The sequence below is a fragment of the Ochotona princeps genome, chromosome 15, assembly GCF_030435755.1.
Source record: "Ochotona princeps isolate mOchPri1 chromosome 15, mOchPri1.hap1, whole genome shotgun sequence".
Lineage (NCBI taxonomy): Eukaryota > Metazoa > Chordata > Mammalia > Lagomorpha > Ochotonidae > Ochotona > Ochotona princeps.
The window spans coordinates 30,520,121-30,542,893 of NC_080846.1; the positions used below are offsets into that span (position 1 = coordinate 30,520,121).

The following is a 22,773-nucleotide window of genomic DNA, read 5'->3' on the forward strand; positions in this document are numbered from 1 at the left end:
GCCTCTGCCTGCAGTGCTAACATTCTACATGGGCACCAGTTCAAGTTTCCACTGCTACATTACTGATTCAGCTCCCTACTTATAGCCTGGGAAAACAATAGAAGCCAGCCAAAGTGTTTGGGCCCCTGCACCCATGTGGGAAACCCGAAGAAACTCCTGGGTCCCAGCTTCAGAACATCTCAGCTCTGGCCATTAGGGTCATTTGAGAAATGAACTAGCAATGGAAGCCCTCTCTCTCTCTCTCAGTAAAATTGGTTTTTGAGAATAAATTTGAAAAAAAAAAAAGGTGAAGCGGTAGACTGCTTCCAGCAATGCTAGGAGGTTTCTATTAAAGTCAGACAAGAGGAAAAAGAAAAAAAACTTAGAATGTTACAGTAATTGAGAGATATCAGATTTGAGAGTTTAAAAATTGGCATCTAGTTTACAGTACTAAGGCTTATCATCTAAAAAATTTACTGATTTTCTAGAGTATCATATAAAAATGCCACTAGAATGAAGAGTTGGTTATTTTTAAGGATAGTAAGGCTATTGAAAAATACCAGTTGCTGATTAATTCCTTCTGGTCAGCTAAAAGTACATTGCTTTTCCTTAATACTCAAATTTTTTCCTTAAAACTCAAAGTAATTCATTTCCATATTTTATACGCAGAAAGGAATAGTAGTCTCAAAGAACCAGCCAAGATGTCTAGCAATAAACTGAGATAATTCAGTTTTCAGAATGAGAAAAATTACCTACATGCACAGAGAATGAGAATGAGCTATGCAAAGAGAAATGAATATTAAAGGTCAACAACACTAACCTTTTAACTGAGTAGCAGCAATACAGGTTAGGCTACAGGATTAAATTAATCAAGTCTCCTTATTGAGAAACAATGACAGGTAGTGACAGTTAACAAAGTTTTATCTCGTCCATTTATATCAGCGAAAAACCCAGTTACAGAACTTGGCTCACAGGAGAGCATGCACAGGCAGCGCAACAACCTTATCTACATAATCACTGACATATTTATAAACGCACAAGGAAATTTGTTAATGTTCTGTAATATTAAGGATCATAATTTTCCTTTAAAATTTTATTTCCATTATGGTATTTTACACTATGAGATATTTTTCAGGGTCTAATATGATGGCTCAATGGCTAAATCCTCACCTCGCATGTGCCAGGATCCCATATGGGGGCCAGTTTGTGTCCTGGTTGGTCCACTTCCCATTCAGCTCCCTGCTTCTGTCCTGGGAAAGTAGTCAAGGACAGCTCAAAGCCTTGGGACTCTGCACCCATGTGGGAGAGCCGGAAGAAGCTTCTGGCTCCTGACTTCTGATCGACTCAGCTTCAGCCATTTCAGCAACTTAGGAGTAAACCAGCAGATTTAAGATCTTTGTCTCTCCTCCTCCCTGTAAATCCACCTTTCCAATAAAATAAGTAAATCTTAGGGGGAAAAAAAAAGGTAAGAAACTTAATTGTAGAAAATGTTTATTACTCAGAGTTTTGGGGAAGAGGCTCAAATTTTACAGAAAAAAGAAAATTTATCACGTTAAGCCCTGTGAGCTGCCATTAAAGTAAGTAGATGGGTTGTGGCAGGGAGCCTTTAGGGGAAAAAAAAAATACTAGAAAAATAAAAGTGATACTAAGAAATTAGAAATAAGATAAAATATTAGTAGACAGAACACTATGGGCAAAAAGATTAAAAGATAAAGAAAGAAAGAATAAAAAATTAAAAGATAAAAATGAAAAGTCAAAGGAAAGAGAATCACCAAATCAAGACAAAAAGCAGGAAAGTAGGAAACAAAAAACGTATTTCAGTAAACACAATAAAAAATAACACAGCAATGCTGATGCAAAAGCAACACCTTCACCAAAAGATCCTTTAAGCTAAAACAGCTTTGCCCTCACAAGTTTTCATGAAAACTTTACCTAGCTAATAATCTCACAGGGGAAAACCAGAGAGTACACAGCACAACTTCTGGCCTCATGGCAGTTTCTGCTATGCCTAGTAGCCCTAATTCTCTAAGACAATTATTTGAAGAGTACTGAGCAGGTCATAATTCTACGTGTCTTATCTTCCATGAACAGTCAGTGTTCTTCGCATTTTCCACCCCCTTAAAAAGACTGAATTGTCAATGATACAAACTTCAACCTGAAGGAAGCTTCATTTTCCAGGTCACTGCCAGCTAGGCAGGGAGTTAGGTAGAAAAGAAGAGCTGAAGTCACCAGCACCTCCATGCAGCCCCACCTATACCACAGCCCTGCCTGCTCTGCACAAAGCAGTGCCCAAATCCCCACTCTCCCCACCCTCTATTTCCCTACCATGTCCGGGCAAAACAAATAGTAGCTTCAAGTTTTGCTGCTTAGAATCCAGGACAGATAAAAATACACAAAACAACTGCTGACTGCACCCAGTAATGGCCTTTTAGCTCATTACAATGTCATGAAAAATCATGGCTGACACTCGCACTCCCATCATGCACCTGACAGCATGACACTTGCAACATTCCAAAAAAGGGCAAGGAAATGTGGTACTCAAGCCCCATGCCAATCTCCACCTTCTTTAAATATTGTATTAAGATCCCTCCCAGACATCGTTCCCTTTGCTTTCATAGCTCTGAAAAATCCATGAGCACAGCTCTGTCTCTTGAACACACACTTCTTCTGTGGGTATACTTTTAACTTTACCTACCTTGCTTATGTCTCATTCTTGGATTTCTTTTTGAATGGGAGATAAGGAACTGAACTTGCAATCCTACATATTCTCAATAAGTATTAAGAATTCATTCTTAATCTTGTTTCTATATCTTTCATACCTACCAGCATTGTATTTTTAGCTCGGCAATAAATTACACTTCTATCTGTCCATATAAATTTCAAAAAAAATGTCTGCCCTTTGAAATCCTAGCATTCCTATACAGCAATTTAGAACCACTGGAAAAGTTCAATTTAATTGCCCCACACCTGTAAAGTTTACAAAGGCACTAAACAGACAGATGTTAAGTGACTGGCCCGAGATCACAGGATCCTTGAGTTCCAGTCTAACAGCCTCAGAACAAAAGACAAAATGAGTAGAAGGAATTACTAAAACTCAATCTCGTCAGTTTAATACTGCTGACTGGTTAAAAAAAAAAATTCAAAACATTGTGATATAATACTAGTTTTATTTCTATAAGAAAAGAAAACTGTAAAATCAAATATGTAGTGTGGAAACAAAAAAAAAAAAATCAAGAAAAACCAAACTGCTAATGCAAAGGAGTTTGGGGACACAACATAGGGTATGGTGGCAACAAACATTACAAATCTCTGCATTTGTTTAATTTTATGCTCAACTCTGCATTTACAGTAAAGCACAAGAATATGTACTTCTAATAAAGCCCCAAGTGATAGTCACTTTAAGAACCACTATCCCACAGTGCAGCCATAATCAAAACAGCCTGGTGCTAGCATAAAATTAGACACGTAGACCAATGGAACAGAACTAAACCCCAGAAATAAATCCATGCATCTGCAACCAACTAATCTTTGACAAATGAGCGAAAATCATTCTCTGTGGAAAGAAATCTCTTTAATAAACGGTGCTAGGAAAACTGAACCTACACACACAGAAGAATGAAACAAGACCCCTACCTTATACTCTACACAAAAATCAACTCAAAATGGATCAAGTATCTAAATCTAAGATATGATACCTCATATTACTGTAGGAAAACACCAGAGAAACTCTGGAGGACACTGGCATAGACAAAGACTTCTGGGAAAACACCAAAGCAGCATGGGAAGTAAAATTGAAAAACAGACAAATGAGACTACTTCAAGCTGAGAAGCTTGTGCACTGCAAAGCTCACAAACTGAAGAGGTATTGACAGAATGGAAGAAAATACCAGCAACCCATTCAATTGATAAACGATTAATAGCCAGAATATCGATAAAGAACTCAAGAAACTCAACAAGACCAAAATAAACAATCCAGTTAATGAGCAAAGGATATCAACAGACAACTCTCAAAAGATGAGAGAGAAACAGCCAATAGACACATGAAAACAAAACAAAGCCTCTCAGGATCACTGGTTTTATCTCATCCCAGCCTAAGCAGGCTATCACCCAATAATCAAACAATAATAAAAGCTGGTGAGGGTATGGAGAAGAAGATAGCCTAATCATGTATACAGGTAAACTAGTATACCCACTACAGAAAACAATATAGTGTGTTCTCAGGCATCTGAAAATAAAACTACTACATGACATAAGCCACTCCAGCAAATTTTCCCAAATGAAATGAAATCACCCTATGAAAGAGTTATTTGTACCCCCCCCCCCGCTCAAATCGCAATAGCCAAGATATGGATGTCCATCAACTAATGACTGGATAAAGAATATGTATGTTTCTTTAATGGTATTAGTGAGCCAAAAAAGAATGAAATCTTGTCTTTCACAACAAATGGAAGCAACTGGGGACCACTGTTGCTTAGTGAAGTAAGTCAGACTGAAAGACACAACAATGTTTTCTCTGATTGGTGGTATTTAATGCACACCATCCAAAAAGCATTTTGAGATTTGATTGTTAGGGAACAGTTTCTTTTCTACTTACTACTTGCTGAATTCTTAGTGGAGTATTAAACTTGTGATTATAAAATAAATAAAAATTATGTCATCATGAAAAGAAAAAAGAAAGGAATGAGGAGAGTAGGAATGCAAGTGAGAGGGAGGGTATGTGGAAAGTATCATTATGCTTTTAAATTCTTCTACATAAAATACAAGAAATTTGTTCATCTGACATAAATTTTTTTTTTAATATTAAGAAAAAAACCACTACCCTTCAGGATTCTTCCCTGAATGGGCCAAAGGGTACCTTAATTTCAACACAATCAGATTGGTCTTTCAGTACCTACCCTCATCACATAATATCCACAGAAAATCCCTCTAAACCTGATTATTTCATTCCTTTGGTTTAATTGCTCTAGAGGTTCATAAGGGATCAGGCGACAAAAATAGAAACCTTTAACACAGATCTCATGTATCCAGCCCCAACCTTTTGCACCATACAGCTACCCTCTCAACCTTGAACATTTCACTCAACTCCACTTTCTCATTTCCTGGCAAAGGGCAATTTCCTTGCTGTATTGGGATCTTTAAACATGATGCTCTGCCAGAAATATTCTTTTATCCCTTCACTCAACTAACCTTCTCTGGCTCCCTTCAGCCTCTAGGTCACCAAATCCTTTCGTTATCCTGTTTCTTCCTTTAGTACTTTTCACAAAGGTGATCACACAGTTGTGCAATGAATAGTCTGCTGTCCATTCCCCCTGCCCCCACACAAGCTCAAAGAGGTCAGAGAGACCATCTGTCAAGCTCCTAGTGAACTTTCAGCCATTTGCACAGTGACTGTACTCAAATCTGTTGAACTGTCTTCTAACATTAACTGCTTTATAACCTCAAAGGAAAAAAACCACTATTTAAGATCACAAGACCTTTTGGTATCACTTAATTGTTATAAACAAGGAAATTTCATTAAATTCTGTCACATGAATCAAGAACAGTACCTTCAAAAGCTAAAATCAAATCTTCAATACCAAAATCCTTCTGCAACAAGTTACATAGACATTACTATTTACTATCTGCACTCATCATAGCCCTGATATCTAAAAGCTATTTAATCATATTAAATGCAGCTTAAGAAAATTTTTGGGAAAAAAAAAAAAACTGAAAGTAAGTCTGCAGCCTGGCGCAGTAGGCTAACGGTTGAAGTTCTCACCTTGCATGCACTGGGATCCCAAATGGACACTGGTTCATTTCCCAGCAGCCCTGCTTCCCATCCAGCTCCCAGCTTCTGGCCTCACAAAGTAGTCGAGGACAGCCCAAAGCCTTGGGATCCTTCACGCACCTGGGAAACCAGGAAGAAGCTCCTGGTTCCTGTCTTTGGATAGGCTCAGCTCCGGCCATTGTGGCCACTTAGGGGATGCAAGATATTCCTCTCTGTCTATTCTTCTCTCTGCAATCTGTCTTTCCAATAAAAATCAATAAATCTTAAAAAAAAAAAAGAGATATCTGCAATCTCATGGTTATTGCACCATTATTCACTATAGCCAAGATATGCTATCAGCACAGGTGTCCATAAGCAGATAAAGCAAAGAAATTCTGTCATTTACAGCAACATGAAGGAACCCAGAGGGCAACATGTGATTTGAAATAAGCCAGGCACACGCGCGCACACACACACACACACACACACACACACACAAAGTAAGCCTGTATCAAAGTCTATGTTCCAATGAGGAAGCTGCCTATAATTAAAACTAAGCATGAAAAGTTACAAGTTATATAATAAATTCAGAATACTTAATAATAGGATGATTTTTTAATAAAGTTTAACTTACATAAGCCTACATCAAAGAGTACACTCAGACAGAAGAGCTGACTAGAATTAAACCCAACACAATTTACATAATTATATAATAGTCACAAATTACATCAACTTTCCCCCCTAAATCAGCGAAATATAAACTTAGGCATGTAACTTAACTGAACACATCAGAATTTACAACTAAGTAAAAGTCAGCTCCATTCACAGACATCACTTTTATTTTTTTTTTAAAGATTTATTTATTTTATTACAAAGTCAGATATACAGAGAGGAGGAGAGACGGAGAGGAAGATCTTCCGTCCGATGATTCACTCCCCAAGTGACTGCAACGGCTGGTGCTACACCGATCCAAAGCCGGGAACCAGAAACTTCTTCCAGGTCTCCCGCACCAGTGCAGGGTCCCAAAGCATTGGGCCGTCCTCGACTGCTTTCCCAGGCCACAAGCAGGGAGCTGGATGGGAAGTGGAGCTGCTGGGATTAGAACTGGTGCCCATATGGGATACCGAGGCACGTTCAAGGTGAGGACTTTAGCCGCTAGGTCACGCCGCAAGGCCCACAGACATCACTTTTAGAGACTATTCAAGTTGCCATTGCACAAAACAATTTTGGAGCTTTTATTGTCTCCCATACTTTCCTAGATACCTTACTAATGACACAAGAATAAGTTTCATCCTGTTGGTCACTGATTATTTTTAACTAAAAATGGCATTTCCCATTTTGATCCCTAATTGACATATAAGATTTAGTTCAGAAGGACTTTCTGCTTTTGCCAAACATCAAACCCAGTTCCGCAATAAGTAATTTGCCCCTACAGACTCAAGGTTAAAAGAACAAGGTTAGGGGAGGAAGTTTGGCCCAGACTCCTATGTCCCATTTTAGAGTGCTTGGACTCAATACCAAATTCTGGCTCCCAATTCAAGTTTCTCGTCACTGCAGACTGGGAAGTAGCAGATGATGGCACAGCTAGCTGGGTACCTGACACCCAGACTGGGTTTCTTAGCTCCTGGCTCTGGCACAAGGCCCAACCTTGGCTACTGAAGACATGTGGAGATGAACCATTGCTGAGGGAGGGGTGAGGAGCACTTGCTGCCTCTAACTACCTTCTAAAAATTTTTAAAAGAATTAAGTTAAAGATAAGAAAGAAATGTCAAAAAACAGTTCAAAAAATGTTCCCTGAACATCCATGACATTACAGAAATAAATTCAAGATAACTCTGAACACAGCAATTATCTCTTAGACACATAATTTCTATTATACTTACTTTAAAACTAGTCAAATTTCTACTCTGAGAACAACTCATACACAGACCTAAAACTAGACTTTGGTTTTACTACATGACAGCAACTATAATACATCTGCTGTAAACTACAGATTAAAAAATGGCATAAGTTTTAAGAATAAAATCTTCTTGTCTAACGTAATACCATTGATTCAGGAAGAAGTATGGTACATTAAAAAGATGACCACAGAATGACACAGTCAAGTCTTAGATTTTCATTTGATCCCTTAGTAACTACATGATTGAGTATATTACTTAGACATAGAATCTGTTAAACACATGAATAAATTCATTTATATTCAAAATAACATGATCTATTTCAGAACTATTATAAGGACATTATTCCATAATATAACAAAATAATGTATTATCTGGTTGGAATTCTAGACCCTGGTATCTTTAAGGAATCCTCAAATGATTATCTGTTCCAAACCCTCTACTGCACTAAGACTCACAGAGGCTAAATGGTTTGCCAAGGTCACATAGTTAGGGGAAAGATAATACTTCTGGCAGGTTACTTATTTTCCCAGTACATCTGTTTACTAAGTCAGATGGTGTTCATAATGCTAGGTTGAACAGACTTGTGACACAAGCTCAAAGAGAAACTCAAGGCCTCTTAAGGACAGAGCTTGTAATTATACTAGCCACCGTACTAACAATTTCTCAGTATATAAATGTCAGTGTTTTTAAAGTTAGATATTTTAAATTATACTTTAAATTTACCTGATTCTACATATTTTTTTTTACTCTTAAAATATTACTTTGTAAAGAAGACATGAAATTTGCTATAGATTAAGACACTGGTAAAAACAAATTTCATTTACTAAGTATGACAATTAGTTATAATAAGGCAAAAGAGTTATCCTGTTTCCTGCAGATAAAAATGCATACCTACACTTAAACTTAAGAGTTCATTAACACTAAGGATCAAAGCTTGAAATGCAAATTTAAAGACAGCCTCAAGAAATTGTATTACTGATATTCAAACCCCAAAACAATTCCTCATATTTTGATAAATTACAAATTACTTCCTATCTTGAGCATGAAAGAAAAATTAATAAAGTGTCTAACTCTAGCGTAGATACTCTGGGGTTTTGAGCTCCAGATATAAATTGCTATAATCAAAGTACTCATCATCTCTAATTTATAAATAGCTAAGACAATTAATTATACATGTGTACCAATTCCAAAGGTTCTGTGAAAACCAACTTAATTTTTAATACTTGAATTAAGAGTAACTACGAAGACCCAGAATTGTGGCACTGTGGGATGAGCCCTGCCCAAGATGCCAGCATCACATCTCAGTGCCAGCTCAAGCTTTGGCTGCTCTACTTCCCATCCAGTTCCCTGCTAATGTGCCAGAGAGCGCAGCAGAAGATGTCTAGGTGCTTGGGCCCTATACCCAGATGAGACACCCAAAGGATGTTCCTGGCTCCAGGCTTTGGCCCAGCCTCAACCATTGTGGCTATCTGAGGAGTGAATCAGCAGATGGAAGACTGCTTCTCCTTCTATCTATGCCTTTCAAATAAATAAATCTTTTCAAAAAAACCTACCAAAATATGAAATCACAGAAATAATATATTAAAGCTTGTTTCTAAAGGCAAAAATCAACATGAAAGAATTCTCAATGAACATTTCATAAAGCATATATTTTCTTCATTTAATGAAAATAATTTGTAATGTAGTCACAAATGCATCATTGATCAACTTCAGTTTATGAGACTGAAGAAATCATTCATATTGTAATAATAAAGTCCCCTAAAAGTATCTAAATAAACAAGATTTTATTTGTCAAAATGCTTGATGTATTAAGCAATCAACCTGTTAATTCTCCACTGTTACAGAGAAATTTTTCCCCAGCAATTGCAGGGTTTTTTTCCATCACTATATCTTAATCATACATTATTGAAGAAAACAGATATCAGAGCCAAAATTACCAAACGATTAACTCCTTAAAAATATTCAGAATATTATCTACAAAATGCTGAAAAATCTTATTCAGTATTATTGAATTCTGACTGGCACACAAAAATTGTGTAAGTTTTAGGTACCCAATGATTTTTGAAGATTCTATTTAAATTTCAGCAATCACAAGGAAAAATTATTAAAACTATAACTGTAATAGAAGCAAGAGGGAAATTAAACATGACAACTGATATCTAAAAATGAAAAAGCTTAGAATACACGTGAAAGGTAAAGTAACAGATATATACTAATTATTCCAATTTCTGGATCCTAAAATCCAGAGTTTCATAGAATATAAAGTTCATAAAATAATCAATAATCAGTTCACTATACTGTACTTCCAATTTAAAGTTCCATGCTGAGCAAATAAAGATGCAAAAGAGCAAATTTCTCTTCTAAGCTACTTTAAATTTCAAAGACATACTTACTACATAAGATATTATAATACTTTATATAATCAGGTCAAATTCAGGTTCTTAAACCTTCCAAATTCCAATCTCTCAGTCAGAATTTCAACTTCAAAGTAATGGGTATTTTTTTAAACCAGGCTGCAAAACTTTGATTGCAGAATGAGAATTCCCATCAAAAAGACACGCATGCTAACAGTCAAAACCATAGCTGTTGAGGGAAGAACTTCAAAGTCTCATGGGAAAAAAAAAAAACCTAAGCAGGATTAAGAACAGCAGCAAAGAGAGAAGCAGGAGGTGGGTGGGGTGGGGCGGAGGGTGGAGGACTGACGTACTTAACATTTACCTACCCACAATAATTCACAATACCATTCTGAACATATGGACCCTGAAGATTCAGGAAAATATTCCAGGAAGGAGAAAGTAAATAAGTTTTAAACATTTAGAAACAGTGCTGGGGGAGTGTTACAAGTATAAAATCAAGGTGCAATAAAAATTAAGGTCTTCAATGAACTAGTCGGGCAATCTAAATTCAACATTAAAAGTGCCAACAATCACAAGGTAGAATGAAAGGAAAAGTAATCACACTTAAAACAAAGAAGTAAATGACAAAGAATGATTAACACCTCACCTATCTGGACATGATTAAGAAACAGAAGACTCCCCTGTAACAAAGTGTCACAGGGGTTATGTGCTTAAAACTAAAATGCCCTTCTTTGAAACCAAACTCATATCTTACAACTTCAAATGATCTCAGTTTCCAGTGAGCCAAGCAGAAGTGGCAAAAAAAAAAAAAAATTAACAATGTGTGCAAGTTGGAAGAGCTGACAACAAGCAAGGAAATAAGAACAAAACAAAGATTTAAAGTTTTAAGGCTAACACACATCAAGACACAAACAGCTACACAAATCTACAGTGAAGAAATGAGATTAACACTGTGACACCTGCCACCTGCAATGCAGGCATTTCATATGGGTATCAGTGGAGTCGCAATCGCCCTACTTTCAATCCAGCTCCCTGCTAATGTGCCCAGGAAAGCAGCAGGAGACCACCATAAGCTCCTGGCTTCTGGCCTCAGACCAGCCCAGATTCAACCATTGCAGCTATTTAGAGAGTGGACCAAAAGAAAAGATCCTCTCTCTCTCCCTCCCTGACTCTCTTTCTCTCTGTAACTCTGCCTTTTCAATGAATAAATACATCTTCAAAAAAAAATTCAGAAAAATATTTTTAAAAGAATATAGTAAATATAATTATCCCTCTAGTTACTCTGTGTACCTCACTGAATTAAACAGTTCATACAGAAAGAATAAAATCATAAGATAAAAAATTAAAACTGACAATAGGAATAGAGAAGCAGTTATGTTTCTGAAAGATGAAAGTAAGTATGAGGGGCAGTAAAGTGCCACAGAAACTTAATTCTCCACCCTTTCGTGCTGGCATCCCATGTGGACACCAAATTGTGTTCTGGCTGCTTCACTTTCCATCCAGCTCCCTACTCACATCGTTGAGAAAGGAGCAGAGGGTGGTCCAAGACCTTGGGTTCCTGACCCACATGAAAGACCTAGGGGAAGCTCATGCTGCTGACTTCAGATTAGCTCAGCTCTGGCCATTGCAGTCATTTAGGGATGAACCAGTGACTGAAGCTCTCTCTCTCTGTAAAACCTAACTTTCAAAATAAAAGTAATAAGCCATTTAAAAATAGAATAGAAACTGATGAAAATAATATGAGAGAAATGCCAGTCTCAGTATATTCTCTAAAAGTGATAGAGAAAGAAAGAACTCGAATCAACAACTCAGAGGACCTCAGACAGGTGTGATTGCAAAATAAATGGTATGTAGAGGGAGAGGGTAAAATAAACAGCAGGGCTAAAAATAGGAGGAGTATAAACCGACTAGTTTGTAAAAGACACAACTACATTTCCTATCCCACATCTTAACAACTAACATTTACACCCATATTTAAATTTAAAAAAATACCAGATTTTTCCCTAAAGAAAGAAAATGCCTAATGAAAGTTCAGTGGGGATCCTAGAGCAGAATAAATTCTTCTAATCTGGCATTTCAAAGGGCCTCCAATCCTAAACTAGTTTCCTTCTCTCTCACCCTAAAACAATGCTTGCTAAGGGACAGACATGACTCTGTAGTGCCCTGACCCCAAAGTGCTCTGCCCAGAATGCCTACTCCAAGGCAAAAGCTAATATGGAAAACAATGAAGATAGGGTGGCAGTGGGGGATAGACAGAGACTAAAAATCGAGATCTTTCCTAACAAGGGAGACAAAAAAGAACCACACACACACACACACACACACACACACGACCAGAGAAAAGGGAGATAATTGAGAAGATATAACATATCTTCTTCTCATATTATTACAACATAAGGACAGGAGGAAGAGCGAACAGACAAATCAAAAAATCATTAAGAAAATACATTGATTACTACCTGTGAAATCGACCAAAAAACTAAAGCAAAAAACATTCCCTGAACACAAAGCAGAGAATCAAAAAATATGAGTAACAACGAGGAGGATAAATCCAAGAGAGAAAGTTTCTGCCTGCCTAAGAGTTAAAGGGAAGGGAAGAAATGACATAATATACATAATATAAGAGATTTTTTCCAGAGTTGGAAAAACAATCTGATTCATACTTTAAAGGACAAGTCAAACAAATAAACCAAAACCTCATTATGACTTCAACAGGAAGAACAAGAGAAAATTTTGAATGTTTTTAGTCTAAAAAAAAAACTCATCTTAAGACTGACATATGACTTCACATCAGTATTTCTAGATATTAGCAGACAATGGAGCAATGCTTTCAGAGTTCTACAGGAAAATATTTTCGTAACTAAAAGTTTTGTATAACGCCAGTTTATCGGTCAAATGTGAAACTAGACTGCAGACTATAAGGACTCAAAAATTCTATCTCTCATATACTTTTTAAAGAAGTTTCTTACAAATGTACATTCCAACAAAAAGATTAAGTAGAAAGATACATTATAAAATATGCCCATTTTAAGAATATAATGTGAGAAAGTTACAGGAAGAAACCTAAAAGCTAAGTAGTCTGAATTAAAGCAGGGCTACAGCCAACTCCAAATAAAACAAAGAACACAGAATAATAGGTAGTATGCCAGGGAATACAGAATGATGGGAGGTGGAATGGGGTGCAGGGATTATGGAAGACTACGACAGAAGCATATAGTATGAGAAAAGGAAGCAACCAGAAACAACAGGATAAATAGATCGCTTAGCCAATCTTTTCTAATTCAATGGTCAAATTTTGGTCATATCCAAAATGTTTCTAATTCAATAGTCAATGGATGAAATAAATAAAATCCTCCTGAACTTCATATTATCAATAGTTTTCTTTTAATGGCACAGGTACTACTTAACAGAATCTATAAATGAAGGAATCAACCTAACCAGCAGTAAACAGAGCTTACAAAGTCACAGTATTAACACTCTTCATCAATTTTCAGCACTTAGATGCACCAATGAAAAATACATAGGTTGGCCCGGCTTGGTAGCGTAATGGTTAAAGTCCTCACCTTGCACGCACTGGGATCCCATATGGGCGCCAGTTCTAACTCCAGAGGGCCCCACTTCCCATCCAGCTCCCTGCTTGTGGCCTGGGAAAGCCTAAGGACCCTGCCCCCATGTGGGAGACCTGGAAGAGCTCCTGGCTCCTGCCTTCGGATTGGCTCAGCTCCAATTGTTGCACTCACAAGGGGAGTGAACCATTGGATGGAATATCTTCCTCTCTGTCTCTCCTCCTCTCTGTATATCCGCCTTTCCAATAAAAATAAATAAATCTTTAAAAAAAGAAAAATGTATAGGTAACAAAATACATCTTCATTTATTTAGAAGGAAAAGACAAAAACAGAAAACTCAACTAGTCTTAGGTTGGTAACAGAAGTGTGGATCAACATTTAATAGAAACCAGGGTGTTTTAGAAAAATAACATAACTTGAGCCCTGCGGCGTGGTCTAGCAGCTAAAGTCCTCGCCTTGAAAGCCCCGGGATCCCATATGGGCGCCGGTTCTAATCCCGGCAGCTCCACTTCCCATCCAGCTCCCCGCTTGCGGTCTGGGAAAGCAGTTGAGGACGGCCCAATGCATTGGGACACTGCACCCGCGTGGGAGACCCGGAAGAGGTTCCTGGTTCCCGGCATCGGATCGGCACGCACCAGCCCGTTGCGGCTCACTTGGGGAGTGAAACATCAGATGGAAGATCTTCCGCTCTGTCTCTCCTCCTCTCTATATATCCGGCTTTCCAATGATAATAAAAAAAAAAAGAAAAGAAAAGAAAAATAACATAACTTCCTTTATTGCATAAACAACAAAAATGTACCAGATTTACATAAACACCCTGAAGAATCCCATTCACCCCTCAAAGGGAAGAAAAAGTCTTTTATTTAAAGACAATATTTTCTTTCAGTTTAAAATAATTTATTAGGGCCAAGTGCAGTGGCCTAGCGGCTAAAGTCCTTGCCTTGAATATGCCAGGATCCCAAATGGGCACCAGTTCTAATCCCGGCAGCCCCACTTCCCATCCAGCTCCCTGCTTGTGGCCTGGGAAAGCAGTCGAGGATGGTCCAAAGCCTTGGAACCCCGCACCCATGTGGGAGACCTGGAGGAAGTTCCTGGCTCCTGGCTTCAGATCGGCACAGCTCCGGCCGCTGTGCTCACTTGGGGAATGAATCATCGGATGGAAGATCTTCCTCTCTCTCTCCTCCTCTCTGTATATCTGACTTTGTAATAAAAATAAATAAATGTTTAAAAAAAACTGAGGGGGCCTTGGAATTTAACATTTTCAGTGGAGAAATGTTTCTTACACTTATTAACCAAAATCAGTGCCTTCTAAAAAAAAATGTTTTTAAGTCAAATTACGACCATTAGGTGGATGCCTAATGATTTCCCATCAGAACCCTTGCAAAACTGTCCTTATTAGATCAGAGAAATCAGCAATACTACCATAATAAATAAGGACTGTCTCTCATGAAGCATTCCTAAGCCCTTTTCTGCTAAAGGTGTAATTATATTTCCCAAAACACTCTTGAAATAGGCAGACATTTGTTTCGGTCCTTCTAGACAGTCAACAAGCAATATGCCTGGAGTATCCGAAAAACTGCTGCCATGAGCTTTGCTTTGACTAGCTCACTTCCATCTCATGACAGTCATTGTTTTCTCTCAGAATTGCACTGGAAAAGCCATAGCTCATCTTGCATCACGATTTTTTGAAGGAATGCTTCAACATCTTTATCTCACTTGTTTAAAAGCCCTTGAAAGCTCTGTTCTTGTCTGCAGCTGATCTAGGAGCAACAGAACGCTTGCTCCACTTCAGTTTTTCAGTAGGAATTGTGCGAGCGCAATCAGCCGAGCTATCTACCATGCTGGCTACTGTTTCTGCTATTATCATTCCTCTTCGACTAGCCCACCAGTAGGATTAAACCGTTCCTTACAAACTGATGCGGATTGGCCTGCTGCCAAGAGCTTCAACTTGAACATGGTCTCTTTCCTTCTAAAATAACTTACCCATTTGTAAACTACAGATTTCTTTCGTATTCTGTGCCCATAAATTTCTGGAAAGCACCAATGATCTCACCACTCTTCCACCCACACCTCACCATAAATTTGATGTTTGTTCTGGCTTTAATTTTAGCAGAATTCATATTGCTCTGATAGAGACACATTTAAACTGATGTCTTAACCTTTTCAGAGCCTTAAACTGTATCCTGTTCACACATGCCATAACAAGTTTATCCTGGTGCAAAAAACTTAAAATCCATGCACAGTTTTCTTGTAATACACATTTTCATTGAGGCTATATCACACTTAATAGAAAGCTTATTTCTATCAAATCACACAGTCAAAACAGACTAAGAAAGATAACAAGGTCAAGATCTGTCACAAGGAGCAACTGCAAGCAAACCACAGTGGTTAAAAGCACAGGCATCAATGGCAAAGGTGGCTTAAACCCCAGGCTCAATCCTATTGCCAGGCTCCACCTCCGACTAGGTAGCCTCTGTGTCTCAGGGTTAATTCACATCCCGGCTCCATCACACTGTTACTCATTCTACCGGCACCTGTGGCTTAAAATGGAGAAGGAAATGGCCTGACCTCAAGAGTTGTTGTGAAGACTGAATGTGAAGATGTGCGTCAAACACTTTTACAGTAATGTCATGTATGTTTAGCAATCAACACAGTGCTTATTATTAAGATGATTAAGCAATCCTACTTAGACACCTTCAGAAGTTATAACAGCACTCTGAATCCATCAAATTTGCAACAACTTTCCTTTTTAGATTTATTTATTTATTTTATTGGAATGTCAGATATACAGAGAGGAGGAGAGACAGAAAGGAAGATCTTCCATCCATTGATTCACTCCCCAAGTAGCTGCAATGGCTGGAGCTGAGCCAATCCAAACCCAGGAGCCTTGAGTCTCTTCCAGGTCTCCCACATGGGTGCAGGGTCCCAAGGCTTTGGGCCTTTCTCGACTACTTTCCCAGGCTACAAGCAGGGAGCTGGATGGGAAGTGGGGCTGCCGGGATATGAACCAGTGCCCATATGGGATCCCGGCGCAGGATCCTATATGGTGAGGACCTTAGCCGCTAGGCTACTGCGCCCGGCCCAAATTTGCAACAACTTTAAATCATGAAGTTTCTCCCTTTATCTGAAAAGAGAGCCTTCAATTTCTAAAACTTTTATTTTTCTTTGTGAATATGTAAGATGACAAATGGCTATTTCATTATTCGAAGATTCGAGAGTAATCTTGCTCTTTTTACAATACCCTTCAAACACATTATACCAAGAACAGAATGCTCCATGGATCATGAACACAACAAATAGTTCACAATGTATAATGAGATTTGGAGATTCAGAGAACAAATAGCTACTGGAGCAAAAAGCTTAGATAAGAAATAATGCAAAAGTCTGTTATTCTGCTCAAAAAGTACTGAATTTTATAACAACAAGCAAAAAGCAGAAATCTTCCTAACAATCACTAAAACAGAAAGAGGATATTTTCTGGGAATTAACTGTTGAAAAAAATCTATTTTTTCAAGAAAAAAAAATAGATGTATGAGCAGCATAATAAGCAGTTACAATTTCTACAGAAACAAATTCTGTAGGGAACAAAAGCCTAAAGATTCAGATTTATAGCTAAACGTGAAGGGACTTCAAAAAGTTCATAAGAAATGGAATTTTGGGCCAAGTGCAGTGGCCTAGCGGCTAAAGTCCTTGCCTTGAATATGCCAGGATCCCAAATGGGCACCAGTTCTAATCCCGGCAGCCCCACTTCCCATCCAGCTCCCTGCTTATGGCCTGGGAAAGCAGTCGAGGATGGTCCAAAGCCTTGGAACCCCGCACCCGTGTGGGAGACCTGGAGAAGGTTCCTGGCTCCTGTATTCAGATTGGCGCAGCACTGGCCATTGCCCTCACTTGGGGAGTGAATCAATGGATGGAAGACCTTCCTCTCTGTCTCTCTTCCTCTCTGTATATCTGCCTTCCCAATAAAACTAAATAAATCTTACAACAAAAAACAAAAAAGAAAAAAAAGAAATAGAATCTTAAAATAAATCCAGGAGCTAACATCTGACACAGGGATTAGGAGAAAGCTTGGGATTTCCACACGCCATTTGCAAGTGCTGGGATCTGACTCCTGCTAATGCACGCCCTGTGAGGCAGCAGGTGATGGGTCCCCGACACCCATGTGGAAGACTAAGACTGTATTTTGCTGGGGTCTCTACTGAGCCAACTGCTGGAAACTGAAGCTCAGCTCTGTTTCTCCGAGCTCCTTTCAAACAAAATGGGATGGACCAGCACAGTAGCCTAGGAGCTGAAGTACTAGCCTTGCATGTGCTGGGATCCCATGTGGGTACTGGTTCATATCTCAGCTGCTCCACTTCCCAACCAGCTCCCTGCTTAATAGCCTAGGAAAGCAGCCAAGCATGGCCCAAAGCCTTGGGACTCTGCACCTGAATGGGAGACCTGGAAGAAACTCCTAGCTCCTGGCTTTGAGTCAGCTCAGCTCTGGCCGTTTTGGTCACCTGGGGAGTGAACCAGTGGGCTGAATATCTTTCTCTCTGTCTCTCCTTCTTTCTGTAAATCTGACTGTCCAGGCCCGGCACAGTAGGCTAGTGGCTAAAATCCTTGCCACATGGCTGCCCGTTCATGTCCCATCTACCCTGCCTCCCACCCAGCTGCTTGCTTGCAGCCTGGGAAAGCAGTCGAGGACGGCCCAAAGCCTTGGCACTCTGCACCCACATGGGAGACCCAGCAGAGGTTCCAGGTTCCTGGCTTCGGATCAGTTCAGCTCTGGCCATTGTGGCCACTTTCGGAGTGAATCAGCAGACCGAAGATCTTCCTCTCTGTCTCTTCTCCTATCCCTATACATCTGACTTTGCAATAAAAACAAATAAATATAAAAACAAAATGGGAGTGGGGGTCAGCTAATTCTGGTTAAATGTTTTCAGAAATCCATGTATACTTTTTAAAATAATATGTATTTCCCATGAGTTGTTTGAAAACTCTATGTTCCTTTCTTAGAATCTTAAAAATTGAAGGAGCTAGCATTCCTTGAGGTAAATGTGATTTAACTTAATACAATTAAATCTCATTTCTGTCAGAAAGCAGTATGCTTGACTAAAAGAGAATGATTCATCTAAAACTTTGATATATTTTTAAAACGAAAAGTCAATTAGATGGACCAAGAAGATATCTGAGTTTATGGGAAATGAATCAAAATACTTTTTAAAGATCTATAAAGAAGACTTAAATAACTTTGCCTTTGTTGATGTCCTCCTATATGTTAGATATTAGATAGGGATTTCATACATCATTACACAATGTATGAGAGAAAGATTATCCTTTTAAAAACAAGAAAACTAAGGCACATTTACTTGCCCAAAAACACACTGTATAGATGCAGACGAAACCCTAAATTGTCAGAGCACCCCCAGTTCCAATACTATTATCAACTATAGTATGTCAATTTCAAAACTCAAATACTCCAAATCTTAGCTTTTGCAAAGTATGCCAATCTGTTAATCTAAGGAGAGATAAAGTTATGATAGGAAAAAACAATTTTTTATAATTTTATCCAAAAAAGATTTACTGTGTTTAATCTGAAAAATTCTCTCAGTCAATGCCTTTGTTTGTGCTGTCCATACCCTTAAACGTTAGTTTAAAGACCGTTTACACCAAGATTTACCACAGGAATCACCTGTCCCAAAATCGTTTCCAGATTAAATGACCTGTTTCCCTTCTCCTAAGATAAGGTCCTCCCTTTATCACCTCACTAATTACACCAGGTTAGGACCTCATTATCACAGCCATTTTTGTGTTCTCCAATCATATCCGGAGCTACATTTTTTTCTTTACATAATTACTAAGTATCTGGAAATTCAATGGTGAGCAAAACAGATAAGCTACCTCCCATTAGAGACCTCGCACTGTCTGAAATGTTAGTAAAGGTAAAAATAATACAGCCTAAGAATACGATGTTCCAAACCAAGGATTTCTTCCCTACATACCTTTGAAAAAAATCACTACTCTCCTTTCCAAGCTTGTTAACATTTTTCAGAGAAAAATTTCTTGTATCACGCCTTCCAGATAAGACCTTCAACAGCATGCCTTGGTGAAGGTGAAGGGTCAGTGAGGGCCGTATGAGGAAGGCAGACCTAAAATCTTCCAGGGAATCCCCACACACTGACATGAAATCTGCCACATAACAGTTGTCCACCTATCTCTTCCTGTTCCCCATCCACAAAGAAACAATATGTACAGCATGTACTTGGCCACAATTACTCCAATCAAGCACCTACTCACCTCACACCCAGCCACTTACAATGAGCCCTCAGAGGTCTTTTTACTCACGTTGTATTTGTAGGTCATATTCATAAGAATAAAAGAAGACCTGTCTTCCCTTTTGAACTACCTGAAGGTCCAAGATGAATTTGTATAAATTTTGCAAAAATTAATATTATATGTTTGACAATGTAATGCTTCAGGGATTTAGATAAAAACTTTCCAATACTTAAAAACTACATCAAATTATCTCAATACTAAGTGGTTAGTTTCAATTCAAGTAACTTAGTCTTGAAAAACTTTATAAATCAAATAATTTGAAACAACCTAAGAATATTCACTGATTAAAACATTGGAATTTTCCGTTTGAAAGAGAGGTCCTTTCATAATGCACAGTATTGCATAAATCAGTAATTTTAGCACTTCTCTTAAACTAAAACATAACTTAATTATCTCTATTTGTATATTGATCCGCAAATCACACACCTTAAAGCTGTCTATTTTAAAATAAATAAATACTGCACTGCCAAATGTGTAATTAGTGAAATGAACCTACGAGGACATATTTGCCTCTAAGATGTGCACAGCCTAACTGAAAAAATACAGCAGCAACTTTCCACAGGTCAGACATTCAGTAACAATTGCCATTCACCGAAAGAAACCACCACCATTTTTTAATTAAACAAGCATCTCTAAAAGCACCTGTCTTGAGCACTCTGGCTCACATGGTTCACGTGGAATTTGACCACAACAACTTAATCTCCATAATTAAAGACCTAAAAGGTAGCTCTTACATTTCGTCTACTTCCTTCCCAACACTTTGAACTGGCACATTGTAATCAGCCCAGACACAGTTCCTATCAAAAACAAACAAAAAAACAGGAGTAACAAATATTTGCAATTAGTGGTACTTTTAATAGAGGACATTTTAATTGCATGGTCTCACCCTCCATTCTCCAGCCTGTTTTGTAAAAGTAGCATGACCTTAACAATCGCACAACATAACAGGTTCTAATCCTTGTCTCTCAACACGACCAACTTTAGATGAAGCCTTACGTGGTGCAAAAAAAAACATTCAAGCAATTCATGCATGTGCCTCCAAATGTTTGCTCTTTCGGGAATATTAAGAGGAACAAACAAATGATTTTAAAACAGCCTTTGAAAAACATCTGAATACAAGCAACTTGGGCTAAGTTTCACAGGAAGTTAATTTTTAAAACTGCCACACGCACATAAGACAATAATAAATAATCATTTAAAAAACAAAGCCAAATAAAACTGCCACACAAGCAGAACACTACTGAGACGTCACTGAAGTCTTCCAGTGGCCAAAAGGCAAAATCTTCATTAACTGATTCACTGGAAACAAATGTGCTTAAGTCAGAAAGTCTTCCTATCGGTTTTACTAGGAGCCTAAGTTATCCATGATAAGATGAAATTAGGTTATTATGTTCTGCGAAGCAGATGCCTCTCGCGAAGAGAGTTAAATGACTTTTGTGAATGGAAAATCTATAGTGTTGCTTCCACTCCGCCGCTCAATGAAACAAAAGCACGTTCCGTCTGAGGCTCCTTGTTACGTGATCCCAAGTCTGGAGAAAGGGCTCTGAAGCAGACACTAGCAGAAGTCCGGCCGACTTGGCCTTTCCTCCCACGTTCCCCGCTGAGGTTCAGAGGAACACCACCCTGTCAACGGGCTCTGCAAGGGCGGGTGCGGTCTGCGGTGAGCGGCACAGTCTCCTTCGGGGCTGTCACAGGAAAACCGGAGCCTCGCCTCCTCCGTGCGGGGGGCTTCCGGCGAGACCCCCGCCGGTCGCCCGGTCCAACAAGGCCCCCGGGGGTATGGGGCCGGCGCTGCCGGCAGTGGGGAGGCTCGCACCGCCCCCCACCCCACCCCGGCTCCCCCCATAACCGCAGCTCCGGAGGGCTGCAGACGCACCTTCCGTGGGCCCCAGAGCACTCCACCTCCGCCAGCCTTTCCAATCCCAGACTCAAAAAGGGGACAAAGGAGCCAAAGCGGAACTCCTCGGCGCGGGGAGACCGGGAGCCCCCGACAGCTTCGGCTCAGATCAAGGGGAGTGGGGGGGGACGGCCAGAAGAGCGCAGCTGCCTGGACGGGTGCCGGACCTGCCGCCCCCCAAAACTAGGGAATTGGCGCGATACTCACCGAGGCGGAGCCCTTGGAGAGGCAGGACACAGACAGCCGGTTCCTCGGTGGTGGTCGGGGCGGTGCCGGGGTCCGAGCCTCTGCACGCGAACGGTGGGACTCCCAACTTCTCTCGGCCTCGGCGGCCGGCGGTAGGTGTGGAGACGCGAGCCCAGCCCGAGGGCGCTGTCTAGCTGCCGCGGAGGCGCTGCCCGCCAGGAGGGCGGGAACTCCGGCCCCGCTGTCCTCGGGCCAGGGCGGGTCCCCACCGTCCCCTCCGTCCGCCTGCTGTCGGCGGCAGCTTCTTCAGAGGCTGGAACCAATGCTACAGCCCCTCGGGCTGCCGCTACCACCGCCGCCCAGCCCGGAGCGCGTCGCGGCCTAATGTTGTCATCGGCCGTGTCGCCGCCTTTCTGGGCACCCGGGGCCGCCACGATCCTTCACATTCTAGCGCCCGCCCCCTCGCGGCCCCGCCCCCGGACGAGGCCACACCCCCTTCCCGTCACGTGACTGCGCGCGGGGGCGGCGGCCGCGTTGCCTCGCCCGTGGGGCAGGCGCTGGGGGCGCCCGCGTCTGTCAGCGTGCTGTAAGTGTCAGGGCTGCCAGTCCAGCCTCCGGGGAAGCGCGACCCCATCATCCTTTGCCCCGCGCCCGCTCACCTGTGAAGGCGACCCGGTCCCTTCCTAACCTGAAGAGACAGCACGGTGGTGATCCGGGCTCGCTGAAGACCCCCCACTCCGAGGCCTCCGAGGCCTCCGAGGCCTTGGACCTTAGGAAAGTTTTAGCCAAATAAAGGAGGAAAATTCTGAAAATGTGGCGTGGT

At 40.2% G+C, this 22,773-nt stretch overlaps 1 protein-coding gene across 4 annotated transcripts in view; it reads right to left on the bottom strand.

Annotated features, from left to right (window-relative positions):
* Nucleotides 1-22,407, bottom strand: part of OSBPL8 (oxysterol binding protein like 8) — a 151,631-nt gene extending 129,224 nt beyond the window's left edge. For 3 of the 4 annotated variants that reach the window (XM_058673198.1, XM_058673197.1, XM_058673195.1), the window contains exon 1: nucleotides 21,972-22,407. The gene's annotated coding sequence lies outside the window, so the exon portion shown is untranslated. Of the gene's footprint in view, nucleotides 1-8,081; nucleotides 8,298-21,971 lie in introns of those variants that run through there. The other variant, XM_058673196.1, reaches the window with a different exon arrangement.
* Nucleotides 22,408-22,773: the final 366 nt, after the last annotated feature.